Source organism: Dipodomys ordii, unplaced genomic scaffold (assembly GCF_000151885.1).
Source record: "Dipodomys ordii isolate 6190 unplaced genomic scaffold, Dord_2.0 Scaffold60, whole genome shotgun sequence".
NCBI classification, from domain to species: domain Eukaryota; kingdom Metazoa; phylum Chordata; class Mammalia; order Rodentia; family Heteromyidae; genus Dipodomys; species Dipodomys ordii.
The window spans coordinates 577,737-587,087 of NW_012267276.1; the positions used below are offsets into that span (position 1 = coordinate 577,737).

The following is a 9,351-nucleotide window of genomic DNA, read 5'->3' on the forward strand; positions in this document are numbered from 1 at the left end:
TGGATCCACGACTTTACAGTTACTACCATGCAGATGCTCCCAACTGAATAATATTCTCTTAAACTCACACAAAAGCCCATTCTCTTTGGAGTCCTTCATCCTCATGCGTAGTGCCCTTACACCACCACAGCATTGGCCGTGATTTGTCCTGTGCATCTGCTTCCACAGTTTGGCTCTATTGATATGTCCTATAAACATCTCACATTCTAAAGGCTCAAAGCTTTGGTTCTGCTTCGCAGTTGAGCTATGCCAACCCTCAATGCCAGAAATATGCTTGTAAGTGACCTTGTAAGAGCCACCCTTGACCTCTGTTAGGAAAAGGAGAAGGTGCCTGGCTCATTGAATCAGCCTGCAGGGAAGGCAGAGACTATTGAGCTTCTGGTACAGCAGGGACCAAGTTCTCCCATGTCATCAGCGCCCTCTTGCCCTGTCTCTCATCTCAGCTATCTTCTTTCAGATCACCTGCCTTTCCTCACACCTCATGCAAACAGCTTTTCCCCCCTTGTTCCAGTGTACCAGTTCTGGAGCTTGAATTTAGGACCTGGGTGCTGTCCCTGAACTTTTTTTTTTGTTCAAGGCTAATGCTCTATCACTTGAGCTATTGCTCCTCTTCTGGTTCTTTGGCAATTAATTGGAAATAAGAGTCTCATCCTCAGATCTCAATTAATGGGATTACAGTTTATGGGATTACAGGTATGAGCCACCACTGCTGGCTAACTTGATCATTTTCAGAAACCCCAGTTCCTCCACGGAGCTTTGTCTAGGAGTCTAGCATAAATGTGTTTTCATCCTCTCAAAGGCTCCATATTTCCTGATGGGATGCTTGACCATATTTCAGTCCCATACTGCCCTCCCTTGCTTTTTCTCTTATTCAAGGAAATGAGTACTTTACTATTTCATTTCTTTTTTTTTTTTTGGGTCTGGTCGTGGGGCCTGAACTCTGGGCCTGGGCGCTGTCCCTCAGCTCTTCAGCTCAAGGCTAGCACTCTACACTTGAGCCACAGCACCACTTCCGGCTTTTTGCTTATGTGGTGCTGAGGAATTGAACCCAGGTCCTCGAGCATGCAAGGCAAGTGCTCTACCACTGAGCCACCTTCCCAGCTATTTCATTTCTTTTTAACTGTTCAACTATTTAGATTATTTTGTCCTTACTATCACTGTTCTTGGACTATAAGACTGTTTTAGTTTATTTTTATCCCACAAAACACCCAGTTATAAACCTTTCTGAGACTGGGCTCAAAATCAGATTGTTTGAGCTGTTCCTAATGGGCTGTCATGCATGCTAAACACATACAACCTGGGAGGTCTGGCGGAGAAAAGCCCTTGTGCTGAGAATCAGGAGACTTCTGATTTCCACCTGAGCCAAGAGACATTTGGCCAAATAGCAACTCTGTTTCATAGGTTTTCCATCTGGGAAATAATGAGAGTAAAATGTGCCCTAACTCTTCAAGATTGTTGTGAGAACACACAAGGGAGCAATAAAAGGAAATATGCTACATGTTATATTGCTTTACATTGGTAATTCAAAGAGATGAGCTTCAATGTTACTAGTAAAGGTATTGTTTTCAGGTGCAATTCTTGCTACCAAGTTTGCATTTATACAACTATTTCTTTTCCTAGTTAAAACTACTCAATCTGCTAGAAACACATGAACTAGTGGTTAAGCTAACCATATAATTAACTTTAAAAAGCCTTGTGGAATTTTAGAAAAAAATCTAATAAGAAACTTTGGCTTTCCAAACTTTCTAATGGGAAAACTCATTTCTTTGGTCCCATTTGGGGATAAAAGTGTAAGCAGGACACACTGGTGCTTCAGTACCTCAGCCTGGTAGGTGGATAATGCACAGGGGCTAGGTTCACAGTTTATGGACACATCGGTCATCTGGTCACATGGGCCAGCTTAGAGACAGCAGCTGTTTTCCAGCCATGATATGCATCAGTCAAAAGAGAAGAGTATCTCAGGCAGATCGCTAGCTGCCTCAGCCCCAAGTGGTATATCTTTTCACAGGTGGTAAAAATGCAGTGATCAGGGTCACATAGTCAGTATGTGGAGAAACTAGACAGAAGCACACTCTGTTTGATCCAGTGCATGCTCTCACTATTTAACTTTCTTGCCCCAGTCAGGTGACAGGCTTCAGGCCATGGCAGGGCTCTAAAAGCAACATCTGCTCATTAAATGCGTTTTCCCCTAATCTAGCCAGTCTAAAAAGTTGGTTTTGCTGCTGCTTTAACTATCTGGCTTGATTTTCTTCCCAGCTCTTTGCTATGACTTAAGAACTAGCTTGCTAGTTTGCCATAACTTTCTCCACCTCCAGATGTATCCTAGTACTGGATACAGTTCCCACTTAGTGACACAGAAAATAAAGAGCTGGGGTTAGAGTTTTCCTGACTGCTGCATGAATAGCAATTTACACCTATAAACAGTTATAACATTTTATGATTCTATTTTCCTCAGGCTAGTACATGGTTGGTGTTCACAGATAGATAATGATCTTAGAGTTTGGACCCAGATGACAACTTAGGAGTTTGGTAATGGAATCTATTTTGTGAACATGATTTGTTCACAGACCTCTTTAGAAGCAACAAGACAAACGTGTACAATGGACTCTTCATCTTTGAGTTTTGGATGAATCCAAGCCAAGAGGGGTGCTCACATTCATGCTGGCTAACATAGGTGTATTAACTCGTCTCCTCCATGAACCCTGAACACTGAATTCTAGTCACACTGGCTGCATAACAAATTTTCTCCAAGCTTAGAAGCTTAGCCATGCCACAGATGGGTAGACCAGGAATTCAGTGTTAGCCCTGTTGGGGTGGTTTGCATCTGTTTTCAGATTTCTAGAGCCTCATTGGAACCTCAGAAGCTGAAGGTTGGGGTCATGTGAAAGTTTATTTGCTAACAAATCTGATGGTTTGTAATGGCTACTGGTTGGGGGGCATCTGATCTTCACATGGGCTTCTCCATCCTATCTCTCTAAATGGGCTAGTTGGGTTTCCTCACAAGCATAATGACCCAGTTGCAGGGATGAGCACTGAAACAGAGAGAGACAAAGAGACAGAGTCAGAGAGACAGAAAGATAGAGGCAGAGAGGGACAGAGACACAGAAAGAGACACAAAGAAAGCTGGAGCCATATTTCTAACCACCTTCAGAAGTCAGTCTTTAATGATGTGGTTACCAAGTCCTGCCCAGGCTCAAGGGGAGGAGAGATACACTCTACCTCCTGAAGAGGAAGAACAGCATTCTGGGAGCATGAATAGGACTTGAAATACTGTGGTACTATGGTGATCTTTGGAAAATCCAATGTCACATTTCAATTTCTTTCTGATCCTTCACTGAGACTTATAGAATAGCTGTCATGTTCTTGGTGTCTATGGATGAGGTACCTTGTGTTCATCAAACCAATCCCTGACTCCAACTCTGCAAAGAGGCTCAGCAAAGTAAACTAAATTACCAAAAGATATGGAAAAATCAAGTTGTTAGCTAGTCTAGTGGTTTGCAATGGTTACTAGACAGGCCAGGCTAGCTGTCTCCAGATCCCATTCACTTTCCCACAATAGTCCCTATATGATTCCCAACAGAGGTGACTCATTTCTTTATTGAAAGGAAAGCTTGGCCGGAGAAGCTGGATCAGTGGATAGGGGGTAAAGGGAAGTTCAGGCACTTTGAATTAATGGTAATTTCCATGAAAGTGCTTGTTCTCATAATTTCCAACCTTCCAGAATCCTCACCTCCTTAAAGCTCAAGTGAAGTGGACGTAATTCAAAACTTGCTCTGGTTTCCAAACAGCTGTTATACATTTAACTTTGATTCTCCCGCACGTATAAAATATTACCCAAAGACCACAAGGCTGTATAATATTAATGGACAACGAATCCATCCTTCTGTAGGCAGGCCAAAGGGAAACCCTGATCAGACTTTCCTAGGATGAAGAAAGTGTCCATTGTTCAAATCCACTTTTGAAAGTGAAGGGTGCTCTTAATACCTGCCCTGGAGGAGTGCTTTCAATTATCTCTGTAGGGTAGTCACACAAGAAAAAATAATCATGCTGTAATCACAAAGATGTGTGCGTTACTAATGTTAGTTATACCCCAATCACAACAGCAATCTGGAACAAAAGAATAGTAACTATGCCAGGACCACAAGCATAAGCAAGTTTCTTATTGGGCAAATTGAGCCATATTGTCACCCCAGCTATGACTAGTTCTCAAGCTGGCATCACTGGACCTGAACCAGAAGGTATTTATATTTAATAATGGTTGACTTTTTAAAGTCAAGGTATTTTTAAATTTTAGCTGGGTGCTGGTAGTTCACACCTAAAGTGTTAGCTACTCAGGAGGCTGAGATCTGAGAATCGAGATTTAAAGCTAGCCTGAGTAGACAAATCTGAGAGACTCTTACCTCCAATTAACCACCAAAAAGCTACAAGTGGAGGCATGGCTCAAGTAGCAGAGCACCAACCTTGAGCAAAACAGCTAATAGAGAGTGCAGAAAGAGTGTCAGGCCCTGAGTTTAAGCCGCAGTCCTGGCACCAAATGTTAAACATTCCTAAAATTTCATCTTTAGATCTCATAGTAAATACTCATACAACACATATTCACCTACACTCTCGCATTCACACTCATATGCACTAAGTTTGCATATACATAGCATGTTGGCTGACACTCATTCCATATGCTTACATCCACACTTACATATCCTCCGCCACATTTTCACTCCCATTCCTCTTCACACTCAGACTCACACTACTGTCCTCCTCCCCCCAACCACATCCCCTCACACAACCTAGACTTATGCACTATGATTGATCACATGGTCTCATCACACTTCCCCGATAGATTCTGACATTCACACGCACACTTCCGCTTACAAATTCACTTCTATGTATACACAATAGACATAGGCCCATCCCTCTTGCTCACACTGTTACCACATTCAGCCTCTCATGGAACTCACATTCCCATTTCCCTCACTCAGATGCTACCCCGCCTCTCCCCTTTATTTAGCTTTCTCAAGAAAACTCAGCTGGCATAAAAATGGGGCACACCAGAGCTATTTTCTCATGTTTTACTGCCTGGTTAGCTGATTTAGTGAGCCTGTTGTTACTCAATTATTTCCTTTATGCTTCAAAAGAACACCCTCCCCCCCAAGGCTTTTTGTTCCAAAGTAAAGATATTCAAATCAAGACATATATATTTATATTGCACATCATGTCTGCATAAGTACAGGAGGGACTTTTGCCAGATAAGCAAGCGACAACCTGTAAGCCATCCAAAACTCTTGTGCCCACCATGAGATGCCTTTTTAACATGGGTACCTCATGTAGTAATGGTTATCGTAAGTCTGCAATTTTGATACTGGAGACTGAATGTTTTATAAAATAACAATTCCTCTTGGAACTTTGGCCTAACTTGAAAGTTGGACCTTAGGGACATGAGCATGTTTGAGGCCTTTTCGGTGTACTACTGGGGCTTAAACTCAGGCTCTGGGTGCTCTCCCTTAGCTTTTTTGCTCAAGTCTGGTGCTATACCACTTGACCCACTTCCAGCTGTTTGGTGATTAATTGGAGATAAGAGTCTTATGGATCTCAGCCTCCAGAGTAGCTAGGATTACAGGCATGTGCCACCAGTGCCTGGTCTAGATCTTACTCCTTTTAACCTGGGACTGCACCTCCAGGTTTAAAAGGAATCTATGTTTTGCAATGAATATCTATTTTAAAAATATTTATAAAAGCCTTCTCTCGCAATATGTTTTGTTGGAAGAGCTTCCTTTTGTGAACAAAGCCTCCGGTCTTCCTCAGGGAGTTGATGCTGGGAGGTTCCTGCCAAGTCTGAAGACTGGAAGCAAGGTCATCATGAAGCAAGGGCTGCTGGGTAGGGCCAGATAGACAATGGGACAATTTTAGAAAGTAAGGGGACATGGGGCTGGTTTTTTTTCTTCCCAACTCCCATAGGTATTAGGGTCACACTTCACGAGAGGAGACCAGGAAAGCCCAGAGTGCCTTTGAAGTAAAACACAACTGCTTAAGTCCAAAGGAAAGGGAAGAATCTTGCAAACAGTGAAGGGAAACAAGAGAGCAGGGAACGTGGGAAAGAGAACAGAGCTGCAGACCAGTACTGGGATTGAGAGCTGTGCTGCAGTCACTCAAGCCCCGCAATCCTGGCCAGCCCCAGCTACAACCTGGGAGGAAAACAGAGGCCAGAGACCAAGGAGTGGCCTTGTTACACCACTGGCTGTTTGGTTTCCTGAGCAAGCTGCGGCTAGTACTATTCTCCATGCAAACACCTCCTCTCTGAGTTTTCGTGGAAGGTTATTTTTGTGTTTGTTGTTGTCTGCGAAGAGCTAAATAGGACTCCATGGGTTCAAGATGATAAAAATGGCAGGGTGTGGAGGACACTGGCTGAGGTACAGCGCACCATGGGGGATAAGCACTCCTACTTTTAAGAACATCTTATTGAAAACCAGTTGTTCCCTAGAAAAGCCTCCAGAGCTCGGCTGTGAGGCTGAGCCTCCCGCACAGGAGTGGAGGACCTGCGGCCCCGGGCTGGTCCACACCTCGAGGGCTGGCGCCTCCCTTATCGTTGGCCCAGAGCTCTGTCCAGGTTGCTCAGGATGGCGTCCAGGAAGTCGGTGGTGTTCAGGTAGTGTTCATTGAGCTTCACGTTGCTCAGACCGTGGATGCAGCCGGTCCTTGGTCATGGCTCCGCCCTCCACGGGCCCCACGCACACCTTCTCCGGGGTCCGGGTGAACCTGACGAGGTCCCGGGTCCCATCCAGCTTGCCCCGGTACTCCAGGCCCCGCGTCCAGGCAAAGACGCTGGCGATGGGGTTGGCGCTGGTAGGCCCGCCCTTCTGGTGCTCCCGGTAGTGGCGGGTGACCGTCCCGTGGGCAACCTCGGCCTCCATCGACCTCCCGTCGGGGCAGACAAGCACGGACGTCATCAGGCCGAGGAGCCAAAGCCCTGCGCCTAGATGTCCGACTGCACGTCCCCGTCGTCGTAGTTCTTACAGGCCCACGCGAAGCCGCCCGAGGACTTGGGGACCTGGGCCACCATGTCGTCGATGAGCCGGGGCTCGTGCCAGAGGCCGCTCGGGTGGAAGCTGTCCTGGAAGAGGTCCTGGAAGCGGCCGTCGCGGGCCTTCAGGACGGTGCTCTCGGTGCTCACGGTCAGCGGCCACGTCCTGTGGAGCGCGCGCTGGAAGCAGCTGTGCGCCAAGGCCGCGGCGGACGCGTCCGTGTTGTGCATGCCCAGGCCCACGCTGAAGGGGCCCGCCCGGCCCACCGCGAGGTCCGTGGCCCTGTGCTGGGCCCCGTGGGCGTGCCGGCCGATGGGGATGGGCCGGGTCCAGCCCGGCGCCAGGCGGGGGATGTTTCTGCAGATGATGCTCTCGGAAGACCGTCCCTCCCCTCCTCCCAGCAGGCTCCGGATGGTCGCGATCGGAATCGGCCACGGTGCGGCGCCGATGGTCACCTGGTCGTTGGTCTGGTTGCGGTTCGGAAGCCTGAGGTCGAAAGACTTGAGCTGGACATCCACGTGGGGCAGGATGAGCTGCTCCTTGGTAAACTGCCAGATGATTCGGGGCATCTCCGTCCATCTCCACCACCGGCTGCGCCACCTTGATCCTCTCCAGCAGGCGGGTGGCGGCCATGGTCAGGGCCTCCGGCCCCCAGCCAGGCCTGGAGCCCGGGGCCCTGCGCAGCCCGCGGAGGACCTGCAGCCAGCCAGCCATTCCGAAGGGGCGAAGAGGGACCAAGATCTGAGCCTCACGGAAAGTTTTATGAGGGGGAAAACATGGAGATAGGAGGAATGAGATGAGCCACGAGGGACCCCAGCCTCCCTTAACGGCCTTGGGCCTCTCCGACCCGAGAACACAAGGCCCAAGGAGAGGGAGACAGGAGACAGGGAAGAGGGGGAAGGGACAGAACTCCAGGAACCTTCTCAGGGAGGCCCTGTGCACCCTGGGAGAACCAGGAAGGTGCCAATGGGGGGTGCTGTTTCCATAGTGACAGCTATGTTGTGACAGCAGCACTGGGTACCACTTTCCCATCTCCCTGTGGGGCTGTGGTGAGCCTTTCTTAGCGGGCCCCAGGAAAGCTGTGCTGACGGTGTCTTATTACCAGAGATGAAACCCTACAGGTGTCATTTGGGCTGGGAAGAAAACAGTATGTTGGGTCTGACTTGGTAATAGGATGGACACCAGAATGAAGGTCAAGTACAAATATGGGAGGAGATAAGGAGTACATTTCACCATCAGGAAGGAAATGGGAGCTTGTATACTATCATTTTTTCATTCTTCCCTACTCTTTATAACAGGAGAAGTAATCAACCTTGTCAGAGCCCATCCATATATCAGTCCTAGAATTATTCTTTCACTTATTCATTCACCTCCTATGTGGTGAGAAGTTGCTAGATGCTGGGCATATAATTGATTGATCATAAAAACCAGTATTTAAGCTGGGTGCCAGCTAATTAGCTAGCTAGACTTGGGGACAGATACAGGTGAACTGCGAGGTCTTGTGCTAGTAAGATGGGAGTTTCTCTGGCGATTGCTCCTATTTTCTCAGCAAAATATGAATCCCTATCTGAGACTAGAAAAGAGGAGGGGAGGTAGACAGTTTGAGGACAGAAAGGAGCCCACAAATGGTGTGTTGGAGAGTGGAGGAGCATACACTGTGGCACGGCAGGCTCACCAGGCAAGGCCTGCTTGCTCAAGACTTGGGAGACCAGCCGGAGACCAGTTAGGATTATGCTTCTCAAGTGGAAGAATGGATTGGGTGAGTGATTAGATTTGAGTTGGGGTGAGGGTCAGGAAGGTGGGGAGGCTGCCAGGTAGTGAGGCAGTGGTGTCATAATGAATCATACCAAGTGGCCATTTTTGTCTTCCATGTCTAGGTCACCTCTCTCCCAAGTGGACCCATGTGCCTCCCCATAGGAAATACTTAGAACTGTCCACAGTTCTCCGGACATTGGTATAGTGTGTGTGCATAGCACGTGTGCACATCCCTGGAGGATGGCTATCATCCATTACTAGTGGTGCATCCCTGAGTGCCCTCGGATGTCCATTTGACTTCCTCAAATGGTTCAATCCTTCAGCCATAAAGACCTGGCCATGGGCCATCCCAGCAACTGACCTACTTTGGACAAAGGCAAGACACCTATGACTTGGAAATAATTGATATTAAAAGCTACCCTGTGGGGAAAATCCTATGCTTCCTCCCAGAAAATATCTTTAATTGTGTGACCTCATTCTTTTTTTTTTTTTTTTGTGAACATACTGTACAGAGGGGTTACAATTACATGGGCAAGATAATGAGTACATTTCTTATCAAGCATTGCAGCCTCCTCCTTTG

The 9,351-nt window shown here is 47.4% G+C and overlaps 1 pseudogene; it reads right to left on the reverse strand.

Moving 5' to 3' along the window:
* Window positions 1-6,538: 6,538 nt before the first annotated feature.
* Window positions 6,539-7,730, reverse strand: LOC105989853 (annotated as a pseudogene).
* Window positions 7,731-9,351: the final 1,621 nt, after the last annotated feature.